Genomic DNA, 7,484 nt, shown 5'->3' with positions numbered 1-7,484 from the left:
CTCCCTAACAACCCCATCCATAAACAAATTAAACAGCCATGGAGACATCACACACCCCTGCCACAAACCTACATTCACTGAGAGCCAATCACTTTCCTCTCTTCCTACACGTACACATACCTTACATCCTCGATCAATAAAAAACGAATTTAAAGCAGATGATTAAGTTATATTTGTATTTGTCTTTATATGATCAAAATATAAATATTGTAAGTCAGGAGGAGGGAGACAGAGCCGACCAGCTGGAGGTGTCGGTTATGGCGGGTAATCTCAGAGTCGTTACTGACGCTGTGGTTGGCCGCGCCGCCAGCCCGCCGCACGAAGGCTCTAAAATGCACCATAGTCTACATTCAAATATATGCCTTCGGGCAGAGACCAATACAGCCCGTAATACCTTGCATATCCCAGGGTGGGCTTAGGCTCTGATCCCAGGTAAGCTGTAGCTGCAGGTTATTTTCGCGACCCGGAGTTGCTCGTCAGGTTGGTCGAGAGAGACCAGACAACACACAGTTGTCACGCAGTAACGTAACGCTGACCGGTCGACCGAATAACAGGCTCTATTACCGTGGTATATGAATTCACCATGGCCTCCGGTAAGAGCGTTAGTGTTGTGTGAGGGGGAGCTAACTTCAGTTCAAATATAAAATCGCTGCAAATTTCTTTATATAGTTCTTTCCTGGTCCGTTTAAATTGCATGGAGTGAGGATATATATATAAAAAGCTTACATGTTGGTGTATAAACGGTTTGCAAATTTTGTGGGAAGATTATTTCCATTGTGACAATTTTTTAACAGTGATGTCAAGTAACGTTTAAAGTTGTGACCAATAAAGTGTTTATGGTGATGAAGAAAATATATCCACAGTGGTGACAAACTGTTTAGTGGTGACTAACGAAGGACACGCAATGGTTAAAGTGCTGTTTGATATATCACCCTGTACTGTTTACGTCTGGGATGCATAATGTGTTTACTGTGGTGAGAGATGAGTTTTGTAGCCGTGGTGCACAAATTGTTTACAATGGTGGCCCGTAAAGTGTTTGCAGTGGCAACCTGTAGTGTTTGAAAAGATGATGTATCGATAACTTTATGGTTGTAATTCATAAACTGTTTACACTAGTAATGTATACATTCTTTTTTACATCTGCCATGAACTGTTTCCACTGGTGACGAATGAATAAACAGGTGTGCTGTTTGGCAACAACCATTCATATCTGGTCTAGATTATACACACCACCCTAATCGTCCCACACCTGTTTCATACACAGCTCAGCTAAGTTGGGCCATGAAGCACAATTATTATCCCTCGAGCGGAATTCAGAGCAACACGTAATGGGCAATAAATTCACACGTAAGCGTTAAATCCATAAATTTCCGTCCCAGATAAAATAAATATTAGGGTCACCGTCGACATGAAAATAACTCATGAGGACTAAAATTGGAATTCGGTTCGAGACAATGGTAAGATGTATTTGAGACAGTCGTTTAATGAATTTGAACTTTTCGTAATATTAAGAATTTGACCCAAAAGCAGGAAGTTGGTAATAAGGCCATTCGTTGCTGGTCATTCCCCGCCCGAGGCCACGGAGGTCATGTACACACCGGAATCATGTCTGTCTTGTGAAAGTGTTTCGTGCAAGTTCCTTTTTTTTTTTTTTTTTTTGCACCTGTGTCGTGGGAACAACATTCACTGAAGCATTAACGCTGTTGTCTATGACATAAGCCATTCTGTCATTCATCTGTGGTTAAGTGATGTTTGTACGTGCTGTCGTTAATGATGATGTAAAATGATGTTATAAGCAGAAGTGATGATAGACTTAGATGTTGACGTTTGTTATGATATGGCTGAGTGACACACCGACCAACTGCTTGGTTGGTTGACAGACCGACTGAGACCGAACTCAACTGTTTACATTATCAACTCTTTACCTGTTACATAAGCCACGTTGATTATAGTTAACTTAAACTTTTTGCAAACAAGCTTTTAAGTACAAATGATCGCATTTCTTTCAGTTATTCAGAAAACTACTTAGAAAACGGTTAACATGACCCTCCTGTTCCAGCTAGAAAACTTGAAAGACCGACCGGAACTGAAACTTGCCTTTTGGAGACCAATCGGAACTTGAATTTGCTTTCGCAGAACTTGGAGACCGTCCAGAAAAGCTGAACTTGCTGTCGGAGAACCTAAAGTGTTCGTCCGGAACTTTGGCCATTAAGACATCAAGGGGAGGCAAGTGAAGACCGACCGGAACTGAAACTTGCTTTTTGGAGACCAATCGAAACTTGAACTTGCTTTCGCAGAACTTGGAGACCGTCCAGAAAAGCTGAACTTGCTGCCGGAGAACCTCAAGAGTTCGTCCGGAACTTTGGCCATTAAGACATCAAGGGGAGGCAAGTGACGTCGTTTTCAACGTAAAAAAAAAAAGGGAAGAAAAGTTTGGTAGGTTCTGGAGCTCCGGGGTATTGGTGGCGATGTGAGATCTCATCAAAGGAACTCAATTATAGGAAAGAGACAGAGAGAAACTGACAAGAGATCTGTAGCCTCAGCGTAAAATGATGACTCCCCACTTCAGCAAGAGTAATTGCGCTCTTCTATCAGCTTCGTCAAGGTCGACACCAGGAGCATAATCTACCATTGACCACGTCAGCCTAACTGAGCAAACTCCCACCGTGACAAGTGTTTCTGGAAAGCTACGATGAAATTCTCAACACCGATTCTAAAACTTCAGATAAAGGAAGTTAGTGAAGTAAGAAACTGGAGATGGGTTCTCCACTTTTAAAAGTAAGAAAAAAAGATATTTCTAGAGAGAGAGAGAGAGAGAGACAAGAAAAACAAATATAGCAATATGGATTATGGCCGAGGTATGATCTCCCAGCAACACAGGATTGCGACATTCATTTGGCCTTTGATATACGTAAATGTCTCGAGTCTGGCGTGTGGGGAGTTATGACGCAACGAGACATTTGGAGATACAGAGGCATTGTGAGAAGGTTCTTTAATGCCACCAAGAGAGAACCTAAACATGAAATATCACTATATTATTTACACTGCCCATTGGAAAAGGTAGAAACTAGTCAATAGCATGCTTAACAGAGCTTTTCAAATACCCAAACGACCGTGTCACTATGTCTTTTATCATTACTAAACGATTCTGCATTCAGGTAACACATGAGATTCGTTGATTACCTTATCAACAACTCTTAAGATTAGTTTTACAGTCATGCCAGTGAAGAGTGGAAATATTACTCATAATGTAAATAACATCAATAACAACAAGGTATCAGAACAAGAAGACTATGATTTATGACAATTTGTTATTTACCGTAGTATTAGTACCAGTGTAAATTCATTCGATATTCTGATTATATTTTTTTAGCTGATTTCCTAGCTAACAACATTACTACGTATGTTAAAAGCTGTTGGAAATTTCACAGCAGCGTCGAAGCACCGAAAGACTCCCATATATTTCTATCTCCAACCATCACGTTTCAGTTCACAGCAAGATACGCACATTTAAGCTCTGCACCAGCTGTAGCTGCATCCCCCCAGCACCATCTGCAGCCGTGAGGAACGTCCTTAGAATCACAGTCAGGTTGCAGCTGAGCAGACAGGATAAGACGCTGATCCGAGACGTATGGTTTGTCTTGCTCATCAGAACCCCCTGAATGTTGTGGCGAGTCGCGCGGGACATCCAGAGTTGGAAGGGTTGCATAAGCCCGTCAGCAGCTATTGTGAGAATAATGTTTCCCCCCTGTAGAATCTCATGCCATTCTGGGTGATGACTGAGTCGTTTATCAGAGGGAGAGAGAGAGAGAGAGAGGTTCCTGATGTGACTTGGCAAGCAATTCGGGAATTGTAAAGACGTGAAAAACTATGATTCTCTCACATTAACAAGACGTAAGCTCTCTGCTTTCCTTTGCAGTTTTCCTCATAATGGCGGAGAAAACATGAAACGAGAGAGAGAGAGAGAGAGAGAGAGAGAGAGAGAGAGAGAGAGAGAGAGAGAGAGAGAGAGAGAGAGAGAGAGAGAGAGAGAGAGAGATTTTACCCTCGTATGTGGTTGATAGATCACGCTTCTCCACCAATCTCTCGATCAGATCTAGATCCACGAAGTTCTTCTTCCTCATCCCCGAGTTCGTGGAGAAATGCAACGCGACAGAGCTTAGGTCAGTATTGACTCGACACATTATGATGGCGTGTCAGCCAAGCTTCGCTGCCGCATCTGCTTACAGGAGCAATCTGGCTGGATGCAGGCAGTGGCCTCCTGTGTGTAGAGGATAAGGTTGATGCTGGCGTTCGTCCCGCTGCTCGTAGTGCCCGACAGTAGAGTGGTACCACTACCAAGGTATCGGGCGGGTTACTGAGGAAGACAGCGGCGCAACAAGCCAACGCTACAGTGTCTGTCAAGCTCCACTCCTTACCTTAAGTTATCTTCTTTTCTTTCTGCCTTAGATATAAGGGAGTTACTGGCATCAAATCTACAAACACAAGTTTTCATCCATCTTACACATATCACTCGACGACACGAAACTCGCACGAATTTATTCTTAACTAGATTTTCTACGAGAAACTAGGATTTATAAGACTGAAACCAGTATTACACTCGTGTATACTACTGGCAGGAAGTCATTCGAGTAAACACACAACCGGTTTTACGCGCTAAACCTGCTGTAAATTTACTCTCATGACTCATCGAAGTAGCATAAACAAAACTAACCCTGGAAGTCCTCCCGCCCCCCAGGCTCATGGTGGTATCTTCCTGACGTTTCCTGGGCATCGGTGTCCCGGCTGAGTACTGGCTGGAATCATTTGAAGTCATTATTTTCTACCTTAGATTGTCATTAAGATTAAAGTTTAGGAAGAAATTGTTGAGCAGTGCAAGATCATTGTGCATTCGAAAAAAAAAAATGTCTCAGTTTGAAGATAAGAATGCCATGAATGTTCATAGTAAGGGATATATATATATATATATATATATATATATATATATATATATATATATATATATATATATATATATATATACATATATATATATATATATATATATATATATATATATCTTTCTTATATATATATATATATATATATATATATATATATATATATATATATATATATATGGAGAAAGTGGTAATAGTGATGATAATAATGATAGGAATAATCTAATGCCAAAAAGGCTGTGTTGAGAAGTCTGGCAGGTTTCGAGTATTCGTACCCAATCTTCGATGTTGCAGACACGTGTTCTCACCAGGAGGTAACTTCATGGTGCCGGTGGGTACGTTCTTATTGTTTGAGTATCGTAAAATGTTTCCTGTGATCGAAAATTACGACCTTAGAAGAATTGATAACTTGATTTCCTTGCAAAATCTATTTGATTATCTATCTACGACTGAAACACTCGCGGAGATTAGAAAAAAGAACTAAAGCTCGAGTGAGATTTACTAGAAATGCGACAAATAAAGAGCGGAAATCATTATACGGCACCTGAGACTTGCTGCATTGTTATCATTCAGAATAGCGACACCAGGTTGCACTGTGGCGCTCCAAGCGGGATGAGGCTCTGTGTGTGTGTGTGTGTCGCTGTGTTTGTTGTACGTATAAAACTTTGAGGGATTTTGTCGCGTTAGGGTTTTGGCCAGATCTGTTGCTGGTATTTCAGGAAGGTGTTGCAAAAGACGAGCTGTGTTACAGTATTTATTTCTTTTTTTTTTCCACTGGCTAAATCCTACTTTTGTTTTCAAGAGTTTTATTCTAGTTCGATTTAGTCCCGCATGAGGCTTTGTTCGAGTGGGACTCTTCTGGAAAGGATTAAGATCTTTTGTTTTAGTATACAGTATTCGCCTAGCGGAATGATTCAACTTTGAGATAATCTATGAAATGAATTTGGTCTCTTGAACAGTTAGAACGAGTGTAGAGGTGGTGCTTATGGCATAGACGCTGATCATACTTGAAATTAGAGTGCGAAGTGTTTTCAGTGAAAGTTCATATTTCACTTTAAAATGTTTGAGTGATTTCACAGGCTGTATGTACCTGATTCGTCCACAGAGTCTGGAGGTGGCATCAATGACAACAGAACAGAGGCGTATAGTATTCGGTCTGATGACATGTGTGTGTGTGTGTGTGTGTGTGTGTGTGTGTGTGTGTGTGGAGGGGTGGGGGTGGGTGACGGGGGGGGGGGTTGTTCGTAGCCCTCGCTGGAAATGAGGGGGTGGGTCACAGCTGACTCCATATGAAACAGGCATCTCGGACACGTCTGAAAACACGTCAATCTCGTCTCCACACATTCTCCCTCCAGCCAAGAGTGTGGATTTCATGTTGAACAACCGTTAGTTGTGTTCCGTTACTTTTCGAGCAAACAGCTGTCAAACTATGTTCACCTAAAAGATGTGTTCCCGAATGTTAAGTCCTAGAGACATTTAGAAGCTCCATGACGCTAACACCCCAAACACGACCACACAATTTCCTTATGGATGAAATTACATGTCAGCATCACGCAGGCTGTGGTTAGTGCTTATGTAACGTTCTGTAATTGAACATTCCTTCTGCAATTACTTGGCCTAATGGAACTTTGACATATAACCCGTAATGCACAATGATGTTTTACGTCCGTGATTCGATCGAATTATTTTTCTATTGTTATTTCATCGTCTGTTCCTAAATCATTACTCAAACCAGGTTTCTGTTAGGAAATATTGGCACACTGCGGCAGTTTGGAGTGATAGAGATGAAAAAATGTATATACATACATTATGGAATATTAAATGTACTTCATCCCTCACACTCGGCAGCCCAGACATTATCAGTCAATCAGTACCCGTCCGCATCTATTTGCTCCTCACACCCTACAATTGACCCTCTGGCTCCTTCGGACACAATGATTAGCCACAACCAATCAGTTACTTAATTCATAAGCGGAATCACAAATAATGAGGCTAGCGACAGCCTCTCCGACCGGTGATATAGAAAGAACAAGTTTTGGGAGGCGGCAGCTTGGAGGCGGAGGGTGGGAGATCAGCCAGTTAGCAGGGGTCGCTCGTCCAGCCATCACACCCCTCCATCCCTTTCATTTCCCATATACTCCTGGAATAATGTCTCTTTGCAGGGTGTTGCCTAGTGAAGGGAAACCCTTAATTACAAATATTCAGTCCGTTGAGTAGATATATACCTGAGGGGGTTAGATTCTCATAAGAATGTACAATTCTCATATATGTGTCACTTTAACGGATGTGGGACGGTAAGATCCCGAATCAGAAGAGAACGTAAAATAAGTGTTTCCCTGGGTATGGCAACACTGCCGGAGTGTTTCCCCGGGCGTGGCAACACTGCCGGTGGGAACTGGCTTGTCCAGCCCCTGACGGATCACCCTGATACCGATGCTTTTCGTTGACCTCAGAATGTTTCGCTTCGTTGGAGAGGGGAATACGAGCGAGGGAATGATTCAGTAGAAACCTCGTTAATAATACTGTGTTTCCTGATTAGATCAG

Source organism: Panulirus ornatus, chromosome 43 (genome assembly GCF_036320965.1).
Source record: "Panulirus ornatus isolate Po-2019 chromosome 43, ASM3632096v1, whole genome shotgun sequence".
In the NCBI taxonomy this organism is placed as follows: domain Eukaryota; kingdom Metazoa; phylum Arthropoda; class Malacostraca; order Decapoda; family Palinuridae; genus Panulirus; species Panulirus ornatus.
The sequence above is the reverse complement of the archived record's forward strand: the minus strand, read 5'-3'. Positions refer to the sequence as shown.